This window comes from Schistocerca cancellata, chromosome 2 (genome assembly GCF_023864275.1).
Source record: "Schistocerca cancellata isolate TAMUIC-IGC-003103 chromosome 2, iqSchCanc2.1, whole genome shotgun sequence".
Taxonomy (NCBI): domain Eukaryota; kingdom Metazoa; phylum Arthropoda; class Insecta; order Orthoptera; family Acrididae; genus Schistocerca; species Schistocerca cancellata.
The window spans coordinates 393,242,662-393,267,290 of record NC_064627.1 but is presented as its reverse complement, the minus strand read 5'-3'; the positions used below and the strand labels follow the sequence as shown (position 1 = coordinate 393,267,290).

At 44.0% G+C, this 24,629-nt stretch overlaps 1 protein-coding gene and 1 non-coding gene across 4 annotated transcripts in view; both read left to right on the top strand.

Moving 5' to 3' along the window:
• LOC126161807 (ras-like GTP-binding protein RhoL) overlaps positions 1-24,629 on the top strand; it is a 380,663-nt gene that overhangs the window by 269,084 nt on the left and 86,950 nt on the right. The window lies entirely within an intron of this gene.
• Positions 772-844, top strand: Trnar-ucu (transfer RNA arginine (anticodon UCU)). Its single transcript has one exon. It is a non-coding gene; the product is annotated as a tRNA-Arg (tRNA).

Sequence of the window (24,629 nt, the reverse complement as noted above, 5' to 3'; positions counted from 1 at the left end):
GGGCATGGATGTGTGTGATGTCCTTAGGTTAGTTAGGTTTAAGTAGTTTTAAGTTCTAGGGGACTGATGACCTCAGATGTTAAATCCCATAGTGCTCAGATCCATTTGAACCACCAAAATTTCTAATATCGTGAAGACCACTTCCGTTGGCAATGTTTCCATTATAGTTAGCTACACAGTACTGGTGCTTTATATTGGGACAGTATGTTTTACGTTGTGTAATAGTTCGTACACATGGGGGACGTTCTTGATGTACATTGTCAGTATGAACTGAACCGCGCTTACTATACGACAAGGAGGTATGAGTAATGCCGCCATATGTGTCGCCTGTGAGTCACGCTGTCTTGTAATAGAGTTAGTGGTGTGCCTTAGTTTGCAGACGCTTAGCGAGGAGAAACTCGAATTTAGCCAAGTATTCACATTCAGCAGAAGCACACAGCTCAGTGAACCATGCTGACACTGCCCATCAAACCCAAATTTGGTAGCATCAGATAAAAGCGAACCAGCTGTGATCTGCTTTCCACCGAGCTACTGCAGTCGCCATGGAAGAATATATATGTTTTCAACGTATTGCCTACTCTTTGTTGTTAGCAGTGATGAGAGTTAATCCTGCCACTGCCTTGAAAGTCGTGCGAAATACGCGCTTATCTGCATCATAGAAGAAATTGTATCCTTACGACACCTGTCAGTCGCAACACAACATAAATCTCTTCCTGGGCGAAGGCCATCCCAGGGACGTTGTGTTGGCTAGTGAATCAGACTGCCAGGGCCGTCCCTTTGGCGCAGTGGATAGCGCGTAGGACTTCTAATCCAAAGGTCGTGGGTTCGATCCCCACAAGGGATGAAACGTTTTAAATTCGTGAGGAATTGTTCAGAAAGGTAATAAGTGATGCCACCACATTCAACTCAAAACGAGATGAAAATGAACTATACTCCCATTATCAGATGAAAAGATATCTCGGCAATTTCGTAGAGCCTGAAATAAGTTAAATTAAAACGGTCCTTCATGTCCAGTGATGAAAGTATGACATTCGCTCAGATCAGTAAGAGGTTTTCTGCGGATCTGTTTTGGACATCCCTTTATATGTCATCAAAGCAAGATGGTACTAAACATGACAAAACATGTTTGATCTGAGGTAATTTTTAATTTGGCTACAGAAAATCTTTACTGCAGAATTTTATGAATTTTATACGACGAAAATAACTTAGTTCGTTGAACAGATCAGTCATGCCTCCCAGAAACCAATAAAGTGTTGTCAGGATGAGACTGTTATACTTTCTGTTAACATCAAGGATAGAAAACGGACATTGTTTTAAGAATACCCATAAGATTTATAGCAAATTGGTATTCCTGAAGATGTGGAAGTCTATGACACGGCAGCACAACCAAAGGGATTTTGATAAGTATTTGTGTTTCATGAAATGCGTTCGGCGATTTTTTTTTCTCGTTTGATGCTTGTACCGCTCCTTCCTGCTCTATGTTATCCACCACAGCATTTTTTTCTCTGTCTGCTCTTACTTCTTTCTCAATAGATCTTTATAGAATGCCAACTACTATTTTTCTTGTATTATCTCGATTGTTGCTGTATTCTTACCTGAATATTAAGATGTTTAAATAAATCACATGAAGACGACAATCAACATATGATAGAGAAATTTAACTTAATTAATGGCACCTGTTGGCGAACCTTACTACGGAAAGTAAGGAAAGAGATATTTATGAAATTTTACAAAATATTGGTGATCCCTTCTGTAACGTTCGGAAAAGAAACCTGGAATTTAAAATAAAGGAATTCGGAGTGTGGAAATAAGATGTCTTAGACATGTTGCAAGATACACGAGACAAGATCGAAAGTGAATTAGTCGAATAAGAGCAAAATTATGTTAATGTCTCTAAATGAAAGAAAAAAAGAATGACACAGAAAAATTGTAAAGGGCATATCGACAGTATAGTGGATAACAGTCTTCTAACAATACAAACCACCAGACGAGGAAGCATGATGAAAAGACTAATCTCTATAAGTTGGTGTAACAGTTCAAGCCTAATATGTTAAGAAGACGATGACGATGACATTAGTTCGATTACAAGGGCGCAGCCTAAGGTCCGAACAGGTTTTGTGTTGGTTCCCTACTACAACCCTGCCCCGCTGTGGCGTAGTAGACTGTGGACTGTAGGTGGAGTGACTATAAGTAGAGCGATGTGAACTTGAGCTGGTCGGGCGGACCGCTGAGCCGTGGAGCCGCTCTTTGCAATCTCTGAAGCGTGACACGTTCCCTCTGACACGCTTCGGCACAGACCACTGCCTGTCATAGACCTCTTGCTACAAGGAGAGCAGTAGGTGTGTGATGTCTGTGGAATGGTCCCGACGGTGCATCACACGCATTTGTAGCAATCCTGTGCGATGATACTCACCTCAACGATGCACAGTACAATGGATCGTGGAGTATACAGAATGGAGGTAAACAAACTGATCGTAAGGCCCGAGTATGGGAGGGGACGTGGAAATAAGCAAAATTTTCTAGATAACAGCCAAATGGGTTTCGGAGAGCGTCGGGCAGATAAAGCGCGACCGCGCGGGAATAGTGTGTACATCCGCGACGGCGTTCTGCAGCCCAGATATGAACGCGACCATTCCGAACGTTGCTCATTTACGCCATCACGTGGCTTTCTTAATTAATGATCAGCGGATATTAAAAATGACACGCCCTACCATCTGGTGGTCCTTTACCTAGACAGCACACCACCGGGTACAGATGGCTAAGGAAAATTGATGTTAATGTATGAATTTGGCGATTAAGTTTATCGACATGCCATTTAACTGTGCAGTTAGCTCACGATCACTATCACTGGAATCGTAATTAAATATAATATATTAATCCATGATTGGAAACATGATTATCAAGTAATTAAACACTCTTTCTTTGCATGGATGTGGATTGCACAGTTACTGAGGCTTCTGTAGGTGTGTGCGATACATTGTAGAAGTGTCTCAGATTTACACGATTCCATACCGTATTCGATTTTTCTCAGGAGACAATGTGCAGAAGACACCACAGCAAAAAAACGCTCTTAAAATTAGCTGTTATGGGTTTGAAAAAAAAATTTGAATTTTTGCCTCTCTCTTTACTATTCATTTTCACATAGCATTTCCCGCTGAAAATGAGCTGTTGTGCAAGGGGCCCCTTAAATGCTCCGGAAAAAATGATAAAACAGAGAAAATAGGGAAGGCGAACTAAATGCCTCTATTTGACTTCTAAATAACGTCCTTTGGCAATGTTTAGCTACTGGAAATTTTCAGCGAAGGCGCCTTCTTTTGGAGTCAATCCAAGTATTCTCGTCACACATTTTTGCATGTTTGTCGGAATATCATGGAGACGGATATCTTTTGCGACTAGGATGATTGCCTACCCCGATGAGGATCGAACGGGTGGAAGTATGTTTCATGTCCTACGACTATGATTTTCAAAAATAATGGAGCTCAGTCTCACATTTCGAAAAAATGTGCAACGGTTTACGTCCATGTCACCTTCTGCTCACTACTCAGTTTGTGCAGAATAAATCGTGATCAGATCTTCTTCTTACTCAAATCTTTTGAAAACTTTACGATGTTTCTAGCTACCCCAAATTTCTCTGGTATCATTTTCAGAAACAAGCCACCCGTTTCGTGCCACCATCCGTCGCTCTTGTTCTGTGTTGTATCGTACACTTGTTGACGACCTACTCTTACGTAACGCTAATTCAGATGTTTTGTTGCAGCGGAAAGGCCGTGTGAACCAATGAGAAAAACATTATTCCACTCGCAGATTCTGCTCCGTAGACATTAATTAATATCGTGAGTGTTTCCATCGTCGTTTTTGGTAATTAGTGACAAAATTTCAGCTTCATGAGATTCCTCATTGTGCTAAGACACAGGCCTCCAGACTTGCTTCATCAGACCGGTGCAGCTCACTCCGTCTGAAAATGCGCCGCATCTCTCAACGTGTATCATAATGGTGCGTCTCTTAATTATTTAGCTGCTGGTCCTTTCATCCAGTTTTAGCAGTTTCTCCTATAGATCGTAGATTTTTTCCAGTTAGATCCCAGAGAACTGTTATCGCAATGCGATGACTGTGTGAAGGGATCTCAGGTTTCGGCATTCGCTAAAGAACCTTTCATACGAGTAAGTTTATTACCTTGGTTCAAAAGGCTCTAAGCACTATGGGACTTAACATCTGAGGTCATCAGTCCCCTAAACTTAGTACTAATTAAACCTAATTAACCTAAGGACATCACACACATCCATGCACAAGGCAGGATACGAACCTGCGACCGTAGCAGCAGCGCGGTTCCGGACTGAAGCGCCTATAACCGCGGCCGGCTAAGTTTGTTACCTCAATCGACTGATAGTGTCAAGTGAGTCTACTGTAGCGCCCCTGACGATTTTTATCTGTGCTCGTTCCCGGGCATGAGTGGTTTTCTTTTTCTTTTTTTTCTTTTTTTCTTTACAGTTCAGCGCCAAAATTTCCTGCTGTGCATTTTGGACCAGAACCGTTAAAGCCGAAATATACTAACATAATAAGGAACCGTCAGTGACAATAGAGTTTATAAATGACCAAAGCAAAATTCGCATTGGATATTGTTTACAAATGTCGCATGGAAAAATCTCCACACTGCTGAGAATTAATAGCATAGGAAAAGGATCAACAATCATTTGAAAAGTCATAATTTATTTCATCAGGTTGCCCTCCATGGGGTGGGTGCACGCAACGACTGTGGTTATATTGGGTTAGATAGAGCAGCAATCAGTCGTGGAATTAAGTTGCTTTAATATGACATAGTACATTACTGGTTGAACTGTGTAAGCATTCACTTGTGCACGAACAACTGCTACAATTCCGCACTGCATTGATAATGACCTGACACAGGTCGAAATCTGATCTGTGTTGTGACTATGTCATATTAAAGCAACTTAATTCCACGACTGATTGCTGCTCTATCTAACCCATAATTTATTTGCTCGAAAATATGTATCACACATACATTCTAAAACAAAAGTCGACGCACCACGAAGGAAGTATCCGAATGGGACGGAAATCGATAGATGTGACGTCCATGTACAGATAAACCAATGACTACAATTTCAGAAAAATTAGATGGTTTATTCAAGAGGAAGAACCGCACAAATTGAGCAAGTCAGCAACGCTCTGATCCACGTCTGGTCCTTATGCAAGCAGTGATTCGGCTTGGCATTGACTGATTTGTTGGATGTCTTTCTGAGGAATATCGAGCCACATTCAGTCGGCACGTTAGATCGTTAAAATCAGGAGCTTGTCGTCAGGGCTCAGTTCGAAGCGGGACTCATCACTGAAGACAATTCTAGTCTAGCCAATGGGATTCCAGGCCGAAGACGTGTCTGGAGTCGCTAAGGACAGCAGTGGGATACCAACCTGATTGCCGCCCCCCCATACAGTCGGACACTCAGGTGTAATGGTCTGGGCCCGCATCTCGTGGTCGTGCGGTAGCGTTCTCGCTTCCCACGCCCGGGTTCCCGGGTTCGATTCCCGGCGGGGTCAGGGATTTTCTCTGCCTCGTGATGGCTGGGTGTTGTGTGCTGTCCTTAGGTTAGTTAGGTTTAAGTAGTTCTAAGTTCTAGGGGACTTATGACCACAGCAGTTGAGTCCCATAGTGCTCAGAGCCATTTTGTAATGGTCTGGGGTGCCATTTCTTTTCATAGCATGACCCCTTCGGTTGTCACCCGCGGCATCCTTACAGCACAGCGGTACGTCGACGATTAATCTACGCCCTGTTTTGTTGCCCTTCGTGGCAAGCAATCCGCTCGTACACGGCGAGAGTTCGTACTACTTGTCTTCGCGCTTGCCAAACCCTACCAGGGCCAGCAACGTCGCCGGATCTCTCGTCAACTGAGAACGTTTGGAGCCTTACTGGCAGTGCCCACCAACCACCCCGGAATCTTGGCGATCTAACGCGCCAGTTGGACATAATTTGGCACGATATCCCTCTGCAGGACATCCAAAAACTGTATCAATCAATCCCAAGTCACATAACTACTTGCATAAGGGCCAGAGGTGGACCAAAGCGTTACTGGCTTGCTCAATTTGTGAAGCTTTTTCTCTTGAACAAATCATCCAATTTTTCTATAATTTTAATCATCTGTATGTCTGCACTTGTACGTCATATCCACCAATTTCCTTCTCATTAGGATAATTTCTTCTTGGTGCGTCGTTTTTTCGTAAAGTGTGTTTAGACGACAGTAAATAGCGCCTTTCTTCTCTATCTTTCATCTCTTGTTCTTTTTTAAGGCCAATTTTCTCATACGTTGTTATTTATGCATCGTATTGGTGTTTCTTTGCCCAACTACAGTAAAACCATAATAACTTTTGGGTTTCAAATGTTTGCTTTCTTTTGTGGGCGATACTAGTAGAAAGGATCAAATCCTTATGCAATCTCCACGACATGTCACGAAAACTAAAGCAAACATTAAGACTGAGTAGACACAAAAGCAAAAAAAACCGTTAATACACGAGTGAGCGCGGCGAGTATACACTAAGTCGCCATATTCTGCACATGCACAATCTGCAGCATATTCGGAATTTTAGAACCTTACATTCGGTGCAGTTGATTAATCATTGACGTCACGATGAGGTTGATTGCTGATTTATACGCAAGTATGTGACGCGCTACCATGACGAATAGTCGAGTTTGATCAGGAAGTAGTTCTTGTAAAACGGGATTAAACATCAAGTAACCCTCGTAAGACGGGGCCGGAGGATTTTAAGCTAGTTTTATTTTATTGCTGCAAGTATACTGTGATAATGTGGGCGGAGGGGGAGGGAACAAGTTGCACTCTAAGCGAGACAGGGAAATGAAGTATGACTGAAGAAATTATATCTATCCATTTAGCACCGAACTGCGACTGGCTCGCGGCGAAGCAACATGAGCAGTGAGTCGAGGTAAGCCCCATGCCGGCGCCGCAAAGATCAAGCTGCTCTAAAAACGTGGTTAGTTTGAACTCCACAATGCTTTACTAAGCAAGATTTTTAATAGGGGTGGTTGTTACATCTGCATGATTACTCTGCAGTTCACAAAAGCCTTTGGCAGAGGATGCAGAGAACCACTTCCAGACTATTTCTCTATCGTTTCACTCTCGAATAGCATGTGGAAAAAATGAATACTCAAACCTTGCCGAGCGAACTCTGATTTGTCTTTTTTTTAACACGATCATCATTTCTACCTACGTAGGTTAGAGTCATAATACGCTGCTCAAAAGAATTAGGGGAACCTGACTTTGGGCGTCTGCCATACTCCATTGAGCAATAATTGCCCACCTACGCACGGTGGGGTTCAGGTTGGGACTCACCGGCGGCCACTCCATTACTTCAATGTCCAGGCTTCGCAAGACATCCCTGCTGACGCCCGCCACATACGCACTGTCATTAGAAGGAATTCAGGGCCACCACCGTATGCAGCAGCTAGTCCAACAGGATCTGTTTGATGTCAGAGGACAATGACAAGATTCGAATGGCTGTCAATGCTCGAGCCTCCCAACAGCATCACTGTATTCTGGAAATCTTTAGATTTCCTGGACAACGATTGGCAGGTACCACTCGCACGGGTCTCCAACAAACGAATACGGCCATCGCCTTGCTTCAGAGGATATCTGAACTCGTCTGTGAATAACACGTTTCGCTAGCCACGAAATTGACGGTTGACATGGGAACGGCAAAACTGAAGGTGAGCTGCAATATGTTCTCGTGTTAAGCGGTGTACTCGAACTCGAAGTCTGGGACTTAAGTCCTTTTTCACAACCTGTTCAATACAGTCTGATCGGACACAGCGGCTCCAGTGGCCCTTCTGAGATCGTCTTGCCGTGCTGTGGCGGTATCCGTACGACGCCGCAAAGGAGACATGACCATATATCGGTCTACGTGGGGTTATAATGAGTCGGCGACCTTAACCAACTCGCCTTGTGTACTGACCTGTTTCCCTGTACCGTATCCACAATCTATGGATGACAGATGGAGAGGCATTTGCATCTGCAGCAAAACGACCGAAAGTCCATTCATTTTGGATCAGACAGACCGTCCTTGCAACTTCCACTGCATTAAGCTGTCGCATTGGATGTGCTTGTTCGAATACAGCCACACAAAAGACAACTGCTATCTGCGTGCCTCTCAAGGATACCGGTACCCTCTTGCTTCTGAGGCATCAAATGAAAAGAAAACAGGTGGAAAAAAACTGTTCATCATTTCAGAAGTAATCGCCATAACTGCTAATATATTTATCCCACTTTGACATAAGACGGTCAGTGTCTTCATGGTAACACGTTTCCGTTTGCCTACGGAACCATGATTGTAGCCAGGGGTGCACCTCTTTGTCCGAATCAATCAATGGCCATGAGTGTCTTCCTTCAGGCCTCGAAAAATATGAAAATCGCATGGTGAGAGATCAGGACTATATGGAGGATGTGTGAGGGCTTCCCAGTGAAACTTCTGCAGAATAATGGAGAAACATGGGCTGGTCCACATGTTGCCCTTACACATCCTCCTTACAGTCCCGGTCTCCTCCCACGCAACTTCCACATTTTTTGAGCTTTGAAGAAAGACATTCGTGGCCGGTGATTTGCTTCGGACCAGAGGAGCAGGCCTGAGCACTATCATTGTTCCGCAGGCAAATGTAAACATGTTGCCGTGAAGGCACTGACCGTATTGTCTCACAATGGGACAAATTTTGTAACAGTTATTATGATTACTTTTGAAATGATGAAGAGTTTACTTACTTTCTTTCCATCTGTCTCGTTTTCATTTGTATGTCCCTTACACAAAACAAGCTGCCCTTCACTGAATTTCTCCGATGTCCTACGCACAGTGGTACTCCATTAAGGATCCCATATCGTGCAAAAATACTCCGGAAGAGGAATGGCAAGCGTAGTGCAACAGTCTCCTTACTAGATCTTTAGCACGTTCTACGCGGTCTGTCAATAAAACGCAGTCTGTGATTTACCGTTCTGAACGATTGTGCCAATTTAAATTGTTTGTAATTGTCATCCCCAGGTACAGAAAGACTTTAAATTTTCGAGATTTATCGTGTAACCGTAATGTAATGGAGATTCTTTTTTAGTTCTCATGTGGAGTACCTCACACTTTTCATTGTTCAGAATTCGAGCCATGCAAATATTTTGTCTAAATCATTTTGTAATTCTTTTGATCTTGTGATAACTTTACTGGACGGTAAACGACGGCACTCTACGAGGTTTGTTCATATTGTCTCCAAAATCTTTTATGTAGATGAACAAGAGGGGGGGAGGGGGCGTAAGGCTTCCTTCGAGGATCATAGATATAAGTTTCACTAGCTAAATTCTTATCTGTTACTACAAACAGTGATCCTTCAGACAGGGAAGTTTGATTAGAAATTGCTTACGAGGATCGGTGCCAAATGCGTTCTGGAATCCGGGAAATATGGAAACAACTTGACATCCCCAGTTATAGAAGTCATTGCTCCGTGTGAATAATTATCCATTTGCGATCGACAAGAAAATTTTTTTCTGAATTTGTGCTGGTTGTGCATCAGTAGATCATTTCCTTGCTTTTCTCCGACTCTTGAATGTTTTGAATACTCAGTCAAACACATGCAGTAATACGCCCGTACGTTGTTAACAGTGTTTTACTGGCGAGAAACAGCTCTTCGCAGTAATCGTATGGATGGTCTTGGTTCCGTATGACGTGTCACTGTCTTGCAACCTTTCTGCCATATCGAGGCGGTGCTGCACAAGACTCGCTGACCAGCTTCGGGTTGTGTGCGTCCTCCCTGTCAGAGGATGCGCCCACGGCTCGTTGGCGGAGTTGGCAACAGGGCGAGCACCTCGTCGCTAATTCAGCGCTAAGCTCGGCGAGGCCTCAGTCCTTAGCCTCCGGCGTCATTAGCAGTGGCGTAACCAGCCGCTCCTTCCGCACGGCGCACTCGAAAACACGGCTGCTGGTCACATCGGTGGGCCCAGCGCCTGCTGAACGGGGTTTCCAATTCCATCAACTAGAGGATCCGCAAGTTCGCAAACATCTGCTCCTGTCTGCGAAGCACGAACTACGGTTCAGTAAGACTGTAATTGGTTTCAGCTTGCTGCCCTCCTCTGCATAGAAAACCACACGTAGGTTATACTTTCTACTGAGATGACTTAAATCCGATGGTATGAAGGGTTCCAAATGAGGTGCCAGCAGATTTCAGTTGGGAAGGTGGTTAACGCTGCGAGTAACGAATGTACTGATCAGGTTGCCACAAATCTGAAACAACTGTCACCCACAGTAATCTGCCTGTCGCATTGTTACTGCTATTGCTGTTAAGGTACAGAGGACTGGTCAACGCCATGCGACGAGTACATCAGCTTCAATGGTACTTGGTCCTTGACACAGCCCTTTTTCTGGTGTCAAGCGCAAGGAGCCTGTCATCATTAATATTTAAGAACACGCCACCTGAATACCCACAAACTGACCACCTTGACCCCAAACTAAAGAGGACGATCAATAAAGTTTATGAAATCATTTTCGATGACATAATGTGGCCTTCTAGATGGCAGATTTCAGATTCTCATTTATTGGAAGAACCATGAAGAAATGCAATTCACAAACGAAAGAGGTTTTCTTTGCTAAAGCCTTGTTCGAAGAACTGAATATTTTTCATTGGCCTGGAACAGTTACTATGCTGGATTAATAGATGGAAGAGAGGAGAACAAAAAGATGCAGATCCAATGTTTGTTTTTCTTTTGGGAGGCTCACAGTTTGTTAGTTCAAAAAATGGTTCTGAGCACTATGGGACTTAACATCTGTGGTCATCAGTCCCCTAGAACTTAGAACTACTTAAACCTAACTAACCTAAGGACACCACACACATCCATGCCCGAGGCAGGACTCGAACCTGCGACCGTAGCAGTCGCGCAGTTTGTTAGTGTCACACTGCACACTGACAAATTACGCACCAGTTATAATAGTTTCGTCATGGCTGGCTCGTCCAAGGATTCCAGTAGTTAGAATATCGTCTATTCTGGAAGCTTGTTCCGACTTAGGCCCTTCAGTGCTCTGTCAAATTCTTCTCGCAATATCATCTCTCTCGTCTTATCTTCGCCTACTTCTTCTTCCCTTTCAATAATAGTGCCTTCAAGTTAATTTCCATTGCACAGGTGCTCTATATATTCCCTGCGCCTTTTAGCTTTTCCTTCCTTGCTTAGTACTGGTTTTCCATCTCAGCTCTTGATATTCGTACAGGCGCTCTTTTCTCCAAAGGTATCCTTAATTTTCCTATAGATGGTATCTATCTTTCTCCTAGCTATATAGACTCATGCAGCACTGAATTCGCCCTCTAGCTCTTCCTGCTTTGACGTTTTGCACGTAGACCTGGACAAACCGCAGTTTCGGAGACTGCGTGTGGCGGATGCCGAGACATAGTAAATAAATGGTTCAAATGGCTCTGAGCACTATGGGACTTAACATCTGCGGTCATCAGTCCCCTAGAACTTAGAACTACTTAAACCTAACTAACCTAAGGATATCACACACATCCATGCCCGAGGCAGGATTCGAACCTCCGACCGTAGTGGTTCCAGACTGACATAGTAAATAATTGGTGCTGCAGATCATCCTGTGTTGCTTTAAAACATTAAGGGAGTAAACACTGGACGTGATAGTCTGCTTGTATATTGGGAATGACTGACTGAATTACAAAACAAATCTACTACTCCCGTATTTTTACCCCTTTCGACCATAAATGTGCTCTTCTGCAGTGATTGTTACTATGAATCAGCATACTAACACGAAATACGGTAGTTTCGTTTTTAAGTGAATATTTATTTAAAAGTTATCTTAGTTAACATAGCTAGCTGACATAACCCATATATATGCATTTTAAGATAGCATTTGCCGTTACGATTTGGGTATGAGTGATAACGAATTTTAGTGCAAGCTAAATGAATTGCTTGTTGTAATATGAATGTTCGCAAACTTGTTTTTTCTTGGTAACAGAAGTAATAATTTTGGTTACAATGTTGCTTTGACGCCTCCCAGGAAAAGATGTAACCCAGCTCAGAAGCAGCGAACTTATAAAATGAGGGTAAGGCAGATTCAGAAAGTCGGACGAGGGCCGTAAGTTAAGGCTTCAGCAAGTTTATGTTGCCGCCTCTCAATCTCTCGAAAGCAGTAAAGAGCGCGAAACACGCGTAATTGCTGATCGCGATAGCCGTTGCTTGGTTAGTGCCCCGGAAGCGTTTCCTCACCGCGAGGGCCCGTTAACTGCTTGTCACGCGATCGCTGTGTTGTTGACACAGCTCTTCAGAACGAGCGCCAACAGCAGCGGCGGCTGGAGTACGTTAGGATACGAGTGACCATCCTTTGGTTATTTTTTTTACCTCTTGAAATGCAGAGAATTTGAGGAAGCCGCATAAATGAGGGCGATTTAAATCATGAAGCTGTTGGAAATACTTGCCGACATTAACTCTTTCTTTGTTATTTCGCCTCTTAGATTCCAATGTTCTCTACAGCACAACGTGGCGAGTAATGATATTCCTAGTTTTCCTCAAAAATAAATCCCCTTTAGTATGGTTTACTGTTATTTTATGTCATTGCACTTGTTTTAGCAGTTGGTCTCTTGCGATTTAATGCTCGGTCCCAGCGCCGTTAGAATTATGCAGTGGTATGTACAGGTAAGCCGGCCGCGGTGGTCTAGCGGTACTAGGCGCTCAGTCCGGAACCGCGCGACTGCTACGGTCGCAGGTTCGAATCCTGCCTCGGGCATGGATGTGTGTGATGTCCTTAGGTTAGTTAGGTTTAAGTAGTTCTGAGTTCTGGGGGCCTGATGACCAAAGATGTTAAGTCCCATAGTGCTCAGAGCCATTTGAACAGGTAACTTGGCTTGTAACGGTGGGGCACTTGTAGTTACGCACCGATTTCAGAAGATTTACCACCTGCCACGACACATTGCATCATATTTCTTTCTGGTCTGTAACCCTGGATGTCTGTTGTTGTTGTTGTTGTTGTTGTTGTTGTTGTGGTCTTCAGTCCTGAGACTGGTTTGATGCAGCTCTCCATGCTACCCTATCCTGTGCAAGTCTCTTCATCTCCCAGTACCTACTGCAACTTACATCCTTCTGAATCTGCTTAGTGTATTCATCTCTTTGTCTCCCTCTACGATTTTTACCCTCCACGCTGCCCTCCAGTGCTAAATTTATGATCCCTTGATGCCTCAGAACGTGTCCTACCAACCGGTCCCTTCTTCTTGTCAAGTTGTGCCACAAACTCCTCCCCAATTCTATTCAAAACCTCCTCATTAGTTATGTGATCTACCCATCTAATCTTCAGCATTCTTCTGTAGCACCACATTTCGAAAGCTTCCATATAAATACTTTCAGAAACAACTTCCTGACACTTAAATCTATACTCGATGTTAACAAATTTCTCTTCTTCAGAAACGCTTTTCTTGCCATTACCAGTCTACATTTTAAATCTTCTCTACTTCGACCATCATCAGTTATTTTGCTCCCCAAATAGCAAAACTCCTTTACTGCTTTAAGTGTCTCATTTCCTAATCTAATTCCCTCAGCATCACCCGACTTAATTCGACTACATTCCATTATCCTCGTTTTGCTTTTGTTGGTGTTCATCTTATACCCTCCTTTCAAGACACTGTCCATTCCGTTCAACTGCTCTTCCAAGTCCTTTGCTGTCTCTGACAGAATTACAATGTCATCGGCGAACCTCAAAGTTTTTATTTCTTCTCCATGGATTTTAATACCTACTCCGAACTTTTCTTTTGTTTCCTTTATTGCTTGCTCAATATACAGATTGAATAACATCGGGGAGAGGCCACAACCCTGTCTCACTCCCTTCCCAACCACTGATTCCCTTTCATGTCCCTCGACTCTTATAACTGCCATCTGGTTTCTGTACAAATTGTAAATAGCCTTTCGCTCCCTGTATTTTACCCCTGCCACCTTTAGAATTTGAAAGAGAGTATTCCAGTCAACATTGTCAAAAGCTTTCTCTAAGTCTACAAATGCTAGAAACGTAGGTTTGCCTTTCCTTAGTCTTCCTTCTAAGATATGAATCTGTCTATGAATCTGAGTAGATTTATGCCTAATGTATCATGTAATTTGTGATGTTTTGTGACATTCTATTAATGGGCCACTTCTGAAACACGTCGATAAAGTATTTATGATTTGTTCTGGTACAACCGTCAAGTTCGTAACTGAAGGGCTGGTCGTTATTACTTAAAATACTTAATTAGTCTCAACAGAATGACATAAAAGAACTAATCAGATTAAACCATGGAATACTATTTTTGGTGACTCTTGAACTTGCTGCTAAGTACAACCTCGTCCTTATCTCCAGATAAACTGTAATTTACCTGAAGATCTTGCTGTTTCTTTGGGCGTGGTAGCATCGGAAGTCGAACCTACAGCAGGTATTTTAGCCAGAAAATATTATAGAATAAGCGATATGAAATGGAACGAGCATGTGGGGATTGCGGTAAGGAAGGCGAATGGTCGACTTCGGTTCATTGGGAGAATTTTTGGGAAGTGTGGTTCTTCTGTGAAGAACACCGCATATAGGACACTAGTGGGACCCATCGTTGAGTACTGCTCGAGTCCAGAATGAGATTTTCACTCTGCAGCGGAGTGTGAGCTGATATGAAACATCCTGACAGATTAAAACTGTATACCGGATCGAGACTCGAACTCGGGACCTTTGCCTTTCGCGAGCAAGTGCTTTACCATCTGAGCCAAGCAAGACTGACGACTCACTGGCAGAACTGAAGCTGTGAGGACGGGTCGTGAGTCGTGCTTGGGTAGCTCAGATGGTAGAACACTTGCCCGCCAAAGCCAAAGGTCCCGAGTTCGAATCTCGGTCCGGCACGCAGTTTTAATCTTCCAGGAAGTTTCATATAGCTCGAGTATTTGCGATCCGCACCGGGTCGGATTAAAGGAAGACATCGAAGCAGTTCAGAGGCGGGCTGCTAGGTTTGTTACCGGTAGGTTCGAACAACACGCTGGTACTTCGGAGATGCTTCAGGAACTCAAATGAGAATCCCTGAAGAGAAGCCGACGTTCTTTTCGAGGAATATCCTTGAGAAAATTTAGAGACCCGGCATTTGAAGCTGACTGCAGAACGATACTACTGCCGCCAACATACATTTTGCGTGAGGACAACAATGGTAAGAAACGAGAAATTAGCGCTCATAGGAGGCACATAGACTTTTTCGCCCTCTCTATCTGCGTCTGGAGCAGACGACTAGTAGTGGTACAGGATACCATCCGCCACGCACCGTATGGTGGCTTGCGGAGTAAGTATGTATGTAGATCTAGGTGTACATCTGTATTTATCGTAAATTAACTCTATTTTCGAGTTCGTTAGCAAAGGTCACAAATACGTAATAGAAAGGCATAGTTGTTGTTGTTGTGGTGGTGGTGTTCAGTCCTGAGACTGGTTTGATTCAGCTCTCCATGCTACTCTATCCTGTGCAAGCGTCTTCATCTCCCTGTACCTACTGCAACCTACATCCTTCTGAATCTGCTTAGTATATTCATCTCTTGGTCTCCCTCTACGATTTTTACCCTCCATGTTGCCCTCCAGTGCTATAATTTGTGATCCCCTGATGCCTCAGAACATGTCCTACCCACTGGTCCCTTCTTCTTGTCAAGTTGTACCACAAACTCCTCTTCTCCCCAGTTATATTCAATATCTCCTCATTAGTTATGTGGTCTACCCATCTAATCTTCAGCATTCTTCTGTAGCACCACATTTCGAAAGTTTCTATTCTCTTCCTGTCCAAACTATTTATCGTTCATATTTCACTTTCATACATAGCTACACTCCATACAAATACTTTCAGAAACGACTTCCTGACACTTAAATCTATACTCGATGTTAACAAATTTCTCTTCTTCAGAAACGCTTTCCTTGCCATTGCCAGTCTACATTTTATATCCTCTCTACTTTGACCATCATCAGTTATTTTGCTCCCCAAATAGCAAAACTCCTCTACTACTTTAAGTGTCTCATTTCCTAATCTAATTCCCTCAGCATCACCCAACTTAGCTGATCGATATCTACATGTCCAGTGACGTTAATGTGACCACCTCTCGAAAGCCTGAGTAACCACCTACTGCAGTACGGATGTTCAGGAAGAGAGTCAGTGAGGTACTAGAAGGTAAGCCGGCCGCAGTGGTCGTGCGGTTCTAGGCGCTGCAGTCTGGAACCGCGAGACCGCTACGGTCGCAGGTTCGAATCCTGCCTCGGGCATGGATGTGTGTGATGTCCTTAGGTTAGTTAGGTTTAACTAGTTCTAAGTTCTAGGGGACTAATGACCTCAGGAGTCCCATAGTGCTCAGAGCCATTTGAACCATTTTTACTAGAAGGTAACAACAGGAATGAGGAGTCATGACGACCCCAGTACCGTAGCCAGCTGCGCTAGGTTCACCGGGTGAGGATCCATGGCACGGACAGCCTGATCGAGGTGGTACCACAGATTTTCGATTGGGTTTATACCCGGGAAGTTAGGTGACCAGGGGAGACCGGTAACCTCATTCTGGAGCTCTTCGAACCACGCTCGAACACTGCGAGCTGTGCGGCAGGTTGTATTGTCATGCTGCCAATGCCATCACACTGAGGGAAAAACAAACGGCATACAGGGGTGCATATGATCCCCAAAGATAGATGCATATTGTGTTATTCCACTGACCCTCCAGAATGACGAGATGACCCAGGGAATGCCACGGAGAGAAACATTCCTCAGATCCTAACGCTCCCTCCTCTGGCATGGACCCTTCCGATGATTGTTACAGGGCAGTACACGCCAACGGCCATCTGTACGATGGAGCATAAAACGTGAGTCACCTGGAAAGGCCACCTGTCACCACTCAGTGGGCGTCTAGTTACAGTACTGGAGCGCAAATTCCAGCCTTCGACGCTGATGAACTGCAGTCAGCATGGGCACATGAACCAGCAGCCTGCTGCGGATACCCGTACGCAGCAACGTTCGCTGAACGGTCGTTGAGAAGACACTATAGACAGGCCCTTGGTTCATCTGGGCGGTCTTCGCCGTAGTGCACCACAGCTGCCCCGGCGCTGGTTGTGGATAGCGCCATTTTGCCATGCTCGGTCTACTTTAAACGTGGCGGTACATGGTCAGTTTAAAAACTTAGCCATTTCGGAAATACTTCTGCCGTTAAATTTCTCCATCACTTCCACATTACGACAACGACTGCGCTGTTTTCCGCGTTCTACTCCCTTCCCCCTCCCCCGACAAGCTTTATATACACGCCACTGCTATTGCTGACACTTGCCATCTGGGAGTGGTTATTGCAAGTTGACATCGAACATACGCAGCGGTGACATTAATGTGACTAGAACGTGTTTATTTATTGAATCATTTAAGCCGCGCGGGATTAGCCGAGCGGTTTAGGGCGGCGCAGTCATGGACTGTGCGGCTGGTCCCAGCGGAGGTTCGAATCCTCCCTCGGGCATGGGTGTATGTGTTTGTCCTTAGGATAGTTTAGGTTAAGCAGTGTGTAAGCTTAGGGACTGATGACCTTAGCAGTTAAGTCCCATAAGATTTCACACACATTTGAACATTTTTGAATCATTTAACACAATAAAATACAACACAGCCTTTGCAGAATGGGACAACACCAATCTATTATGCCGAATTTTCCGTAGTATAGCCTGTCCTCGACGGGAATGAGAAAAATTACGAAAGATGGATTAAGTGGCTTGTCCAGCACATAAGAAGTTCTAAGTAGAAAAAAGCGTGGGAAGAAGCATGGAGGAAGATGGGAGATACTGTTTACCACGACCGAAACGAGATTTCAGTGCAAAGGGCTGCATGTACAGAAACTCTTGTCAAAGTAGCACTGGCATTTGGCGTGCAGTAACCTCGTAGAACAAATGCGTGCACACATAAGTACGGCGATCGAGGTACTCGCGTGCATCCTCTCGTGATGCGACCGGACGTTTACAACTCCAAACGCAACTGACTCCAAAGTAATGGAGACGAGTACGCTAAGAAAAAATGGCGGCAAACTTTGAGGCTGATTCATACGAGCGATCTAAAAACCGAACGGAACTGACGAAAACCTGCATCTGTTAGGGGTTGGAGAGTGTGTCTCCATTAGTTTTAATACCACAGCGCTGTGTCTCCATAGTAAAACAAGTAACTGCTGCAACCGGCTTTAGTGGAGAGGCTGCGGAGACCTCTCCTACCGCTTTTTAAGCGGTGGGACGCGGAGACTCCATGGCTCATAGGCTGACCACTCTGAAGTGGCGCCACTCGTACGCTCGTCGAAAAAAAAAAAAAGTTCTTTCTCCGCGACAGCTGACCGCGAAGCCGCTTTGACCTAAACAGCCCATTTCTTCAACGATCCAAGTCATATTGGAGCTTTTTTTAAACAATATGCTTCGCAGATATTAAAATGTTTTGATCTTACCACCCGATGGTTCTGTACTTCAGCAACACATCGACAATTCCAGAATACCGAGCAAAATTGATTTTATAGTGAAAATTTCCATATTATGTTTTCCGGCTCATTAAATATGCACACAACCGACCCATGGTTGCGGTCACCGGATTTGCTATTTTCCCTCCTTTATGAATCTGTAATTTTATATTAATTGAATTATTACGTACTTTTTTGTAAGGGCTGGACGAAACGGTCGCCATGGCGTCTCCGCATGTGTGGCAAACATCGAAGAAAAGTCTAAGTTTACAGTAACAAATCGATTCTTGTTATTTAGCGAACTGAAACAGTGTTAAGTGAGTGCCCAGTTAATCGTATAATGGTCGCAAGCTTGTGTTGCAAACTAAACTCCTAGAAGCGATTGTATCAAATTTACGGTGATTTTTAATCTTCTCAAACTCTAAAATATAGGAAGGAGTGAACTGGACTTCACAGGAAGGAAGGAAATAGGGATTTAACATCCCATCAACGACGATGTCATAATGGACGTTGCATACTCTTGGACTGGGAAAAAGAAATGAGCTACATCCATCTCGGCATCTTGACCACGGGGGACCTGAATCTGAATGGCAGATGACAATTTTAGCTGCTCCCTTCCCAGTGTGAACTGGACTTCGAAGCGTGGCAGGAAGGTTAGGGCAAATCTTCAAAACACGAAGTTCGAGTGGAGCCTTAGAAGTCTTCGCAAGCTTTGAAAATTATCTGGAAAGATAACCATACACACAAATTCTTTGATAATACGAGGGTTGGAACTTAAATAGTGGCAACTATTTATTCACAATCGATACAAAAGAGTTTACATGTTTGCACTTGTTACTGTCCTTCAAAGTAGTCACCAATACTGGGTAGAACCCGTTGCTAGCGATGTGGAAGGCGTAGTATACCGTTAGCAGAACCTGTTCTGTTGATGGTGCGAATGGAGCGGTCTACTGCCTGGAACAGTTCTGAAGCGAATGCCACGAAGTGGTTCCTTCATCTTCAGAATCAAATCAAAGTCACCAGGACTTAAGTCCGGGGAGTATGGTGGATGGTACAGTACTTCTCAGTCCTATCGAGCAGCCACAGCTTGCGCTGTATGCGCCCGCGCATTGTTGTGCAAAGTGATGGTTGGGTTGCCCAGAATGTATCGCCGTTTCTTTCGCAAAGCTGGTCGCAGGTGATGCTTCAAAAACGAACAGTAATACTGTGCATTGACAGTCTGCCGTGGAGGAACATAATGCGTTAGGGTAACACCATCATAGTCGTACACCAGAATCTCCATAACTTTCACCATACTGGCTGGGGCTCTGATGCACTTTCGAATTTCGCGGCGACCCATAATGACGCCATTCGTTGGATTGGCGTTTCAGTTTTGGCTTGTACGATGTGGCCCATGTCTCACCCAGTGTTACGATACGGCGTAAGAAAGCCCCTCCATCGCGCTCATAGCGCTCCAATTGCGTCTGAGCAGCGTCGTAACGCATCCATTTCTGCATTTCGGTCAAGTCATGCGGAATCCATCGTAATGTAATTTTTCGCATGCCCAGGCGTTCCTTCAGGATACGAAGCACAGTCGTATGCGCTAATCCGGTTTCGTGGGCGAGCTCACGAATCGTATGGCGTCGATCACTGTCCACTAACGCGCAACAGCAAGCACTTCTTCCTCACAGACGCTAGGACGACCTGCCCAATGCATGTCTGCCACAGTTTGCCGACCTTCGTTGAAGGCTTTTACCCAAGGTGCCACTGTTCTGTACGGGAATGCCGATTCCCAGCACGCCTATTGAAGACCTTGGTGACACTGTCGTGCTGTACGACCTCTGGCACATTCAATCTTGATCCAACTCCGTTGTTCCTGTTTCGAAAACGTATGACACCGTTACGTTAGACCGCTCGCTCGCAAGTGACTGTTTCCCTCGATTGTGCGCACGCCGGTGACATGGGACGGGCGAGTCCATTTGTTCGGAGGTACGGTAGGTATGTCAACAACGTGTGCTATCAGTGACAACAGTAGATTCCATTGCATAGTGTCTCCTCAGCAGTGTTGCCACTATTTAACTTCCAACCTAAGTATTAGTGTTTCAACTGCATTGCAGGAGGAGCAGAGCTCAGGTCGCTCGTCTCACTATGCTTTAGATTTCCCACGATTCGCCTAAACATCATTAGGCGAGTGCCAGAGGCCAGAGCTCCGCCTTCGTCTTCCTTGTACAACTGTGTTAGCACTTTGTCTGTAACGATCCTAATGTAGACTACTCTTTGCACTTCTGGAAGGAACTTGCCTCGGAACTAACAAGAAAACTTGGTGATTTCGCTGGGTATAATATACAACCAGTCGCTTATTTAAATTTTTGATACAATTTATTTTCTGTACTATGAACTAGTTTTCATTCCAGTGTTGGCTCATCATCAGATGGGAATGTTACAGGAACATTGTTTGAAGCATATGTATCTAGACACTGTGATAATGAGCATTTTATTGCGCTTCGTTTCATGCTCATTCACAGTAGTCTAAGTAAAAACTGAACGTAAGTACAAAGAATCCGGAAATGAAACGTAACACATTTGCCCAAATCGCGGTCTTTGACTTCTAATTCATTGCTTAATTATGCAGTAAATATTCCGCGCTGTTTGTTTCTCTTGTATGTAACTTTTTTATATTACTGTACTTGGGCTCCCGTGATGGTTATTGGAATCACTCGTTGACTACACTAAACGGGTGCAGTGGTCACTAAGAAAAACGCATGCCACTGTAAATTATTTCAAGACAGTTGTGCCTATTCTATCAAATATTTCATAGTATTCTCGTGAAATATCGTGACAAAAGCAGGATATAAGGCGGCCAAAACGCCCTCATGCTCTGGTGCAATAATATCGTGGTCGATTAATAAGTGTACATTGCCAGTCTTTGAACACATCTGTAGATTGCGAGGTTCCCTTACATACAGTGTCTATGCTTGTAAATATTTATTCTGTAACGCAACACATCTCAAATCAAAGATCGTGATGTGGCTAAGTATGATATCTGCCATATTCACATCCATGTGCTTGCGTAGAATGTTTACTTAAATTTGAATGACAGTGAAACGAAATGCAGCTGAATACTGTATATATGCGTGTGTATAATCTGCAGAATAGATACCACGAGACAGTCAATGTATATACCCAGCACATGACAATCTTTTCGTTTCATTAACTTTGCGTTCCATCACTTCCACCAGCATCGCGACCACAGAGTATGGCTGCACATGGTCCAAATAATGTTCTCGCAACACCTGCATTTGATGATGATCCTGTAGTGTCTTGAAAAATAGCTAACAGTACAGAAAGGGAATTGTCTCACAAATTCAAATAAATCGCCAGTTTCAGTCACAGTGGCAGTTCACCACCCACACTGTTTAACACAGCACTGAAGACCTAAGTCGAAACAAGGCCCCGGGAGTAGACAACATTCCATTAGAACTACTGACAGCCTTGGGAAAGCCAGGCCTAACAAAACTCTACCATCTACTGAGCAAGATGTACGAGACATTCGAAATACCCTCCGACTGCAAGAAGAATATAATAAGTCCAATCCCAAAGAAAGCAGGTGTTGACAGATGTGAAAATTACCGAACTATCAGTTTAATAAGCCACGGCTGCAAAATACTAACACGAATTCTTTACAGACGAATGGAAAAACTGGTAGAGGCCGACCTCGGGGAAGATCAGTTTGGATTCCGTAGAAATGGTGGAACACGTGAGGCAATACTGACCCTACGACTTATCTTAGAAAATAGATTAAGGAAAGGCAAACCTACGTTTCTAGCATTTGTAGGCTTAGAGGAAGCTTTTGACAATGTTGACTGGAATACTCTATTTCAAATTCTGAAGGTGGCAGGGGTAAAATACAGGGAGCGAAAGACTATTTACAATTTGTACAGAAACCAGATGGCAGTTACAATAGTCGAGGGACATGAAAGGGAAGCAGTGGTTGGGAAGGGAGTGAGAAAGGGTTGTGGCCTCTCCCCGATGTTATTCAAATGGTTCAAATGGCTCTGAGCACTATGGGACTCAACTGCTGTGGTCATAAGTCCCCTAGAACTTAGAACTACTTAAACCTAACTAACCTAAGGACACCACACACATCCATGCCCGAGGCAGGATTCGAACCTGCGACCGTAGCGGTCGTGCGGTTCCAGACTGTAGCGCCTTTAACCGCTCTGCCACTCCGGCCGGCCCGATGTTATTCAATCTGTATATTGAGCAAGCAGTAAAGGAAACAATAGAAAACTTCGGAGTAGGTATTTAAATCCATGGAGAAGAAATAAAAACTTTGAGGTTCGCCGGTGACATTGTAATTCTGCCAGAGACGGCAAAGGACTTGGAAGAGCAGTTGAACGGAATGGACAGTGTCTTGAAGGGAGGGTATAAGATGAACATCAACAAAAGCAAAACGAGGATTATGGAATGTAGTCGAATTAAATCGGGTGATGCTGAGGGAATTAGATTAGGAAATGATACACTTAAAGTAGTAAACAAGTTTTGCTATTTGGGGAGCAACATGACTGATAATGGTCGAAGTGGTTCAAATGTCTCTGAGCACTATGCGACTTAACTTCTGAGGTCATCAGTCGCCTAGAACTTAGAACTAATTAAACCTAACTAACCTAAGGACATCACACACATCCATGCCACAGGCAGGATTTGAATCTGCGACCGTAGCGGTCGCTCGGCTCCAGACTGTAGCGTCTAGAACCGCACGGCCATGGTCGAAGTAGAGAGGATATAAAATGTAGACTGGCAGTGGCAAGGAAAGCGTTTCTGAAGAAGAGAAATTTGTTAACATCGAGTATAGATTTAAGTGTCAGGAAGTCGTTTCTGAAAGTATTTGTATGGAGTGTAGCCATGTATGGAAGTGAAGCATGGACGATAAATAGTTTAGACAAGAAGAGAATAGAAGCTTCAGAAATGTGGTGCTACAGAAGAATGCTGAAGATTAGATGGGTAGATCACATGACTAATGAGGAGGAACTGAAGAGAATTGGAGAGAAGAGAAATTTGTGACACAACTTGACTAGAAGAAGGGATCGGTTGGTAGGGCATATTCTGAGGCATCAAGGGATCACCAATTTAGTACTGGAGGGCAGCGTGGAGGGTAAAAATCGTAGAGGGAGACCAAGAGATGAATACACTAAACAGATTCAGAAGGATGTAGGTTGCAGTAGGTACTGGGAGATGAAGAAGCTTGCACTGGATAGAGTAGCATGGAGAGCTGCCTGGACTGAAGACCACAACAACAACAACAACAACTGTATATAGTGAATTAACTAGAAAACGAAAGATCCGTGTAGCCGAACTTTCAGTTCCAAGCAGTAGTGCACCACTTGACAGAAACTTTGTCTCCACACGAGCCAAAACTGATTCACATTTCTATGTGTCAAAATAAAATGATTAGGAATGAATATTTTACACTTACCGATAATAAGTCTGCTCAACGCCAAATCATAATGCATCAGGTGAATCCACACACGTGTATTTTTAGAGCTTCGTCGAATCGAGGAGAAACAATGATTACAAGTTTGTTAGTAGCGCTGTCCACTGTCCACTGCGCATGGAATAATGCGAAAGAGAATTAACTTGCAGCGCTCGTAGTCGGATATATGACAGGCGTGACGGTGTGCTGAGCGCCCGAGACAATGCCAAAGCGTATTAGCGAAGCTTGCTAGGCTCAAGTAGACCTGCAGCACATGCTAATTCACTGACGCACAGAACAGAGGTAGGTACAGTTTTACGATGCACCAGGCTGACTCGACTAAACGAGTTTAATTCTCTTATTAAAGAGAGCAAATTTGTAATGTTGCGACTTATTGAAATTAAGGTATCAACACGCACTAATAATAAGGCTGATGGCAACTCACTGTAAGTACAAGACATGTTGACCGTCACCATTAGCGTTTTGTTCTATTTATCAATCACTAGTAAATGTGTATTCCCGGTTCCGATTTTATCTACTTCTGCACGTGCATCTATACTCCGTAAGCCAACTTACTGCGTGTTATACTGTTGCGAAGGGTAACATGCCCTGTTTCCATCGAAAACTACTCCCCTTCTTCCCAATACAAATATAAGTTACTGCATGTATAGGAAGTCCCAAGCGCAATAAAGTCTGACATATAAGTG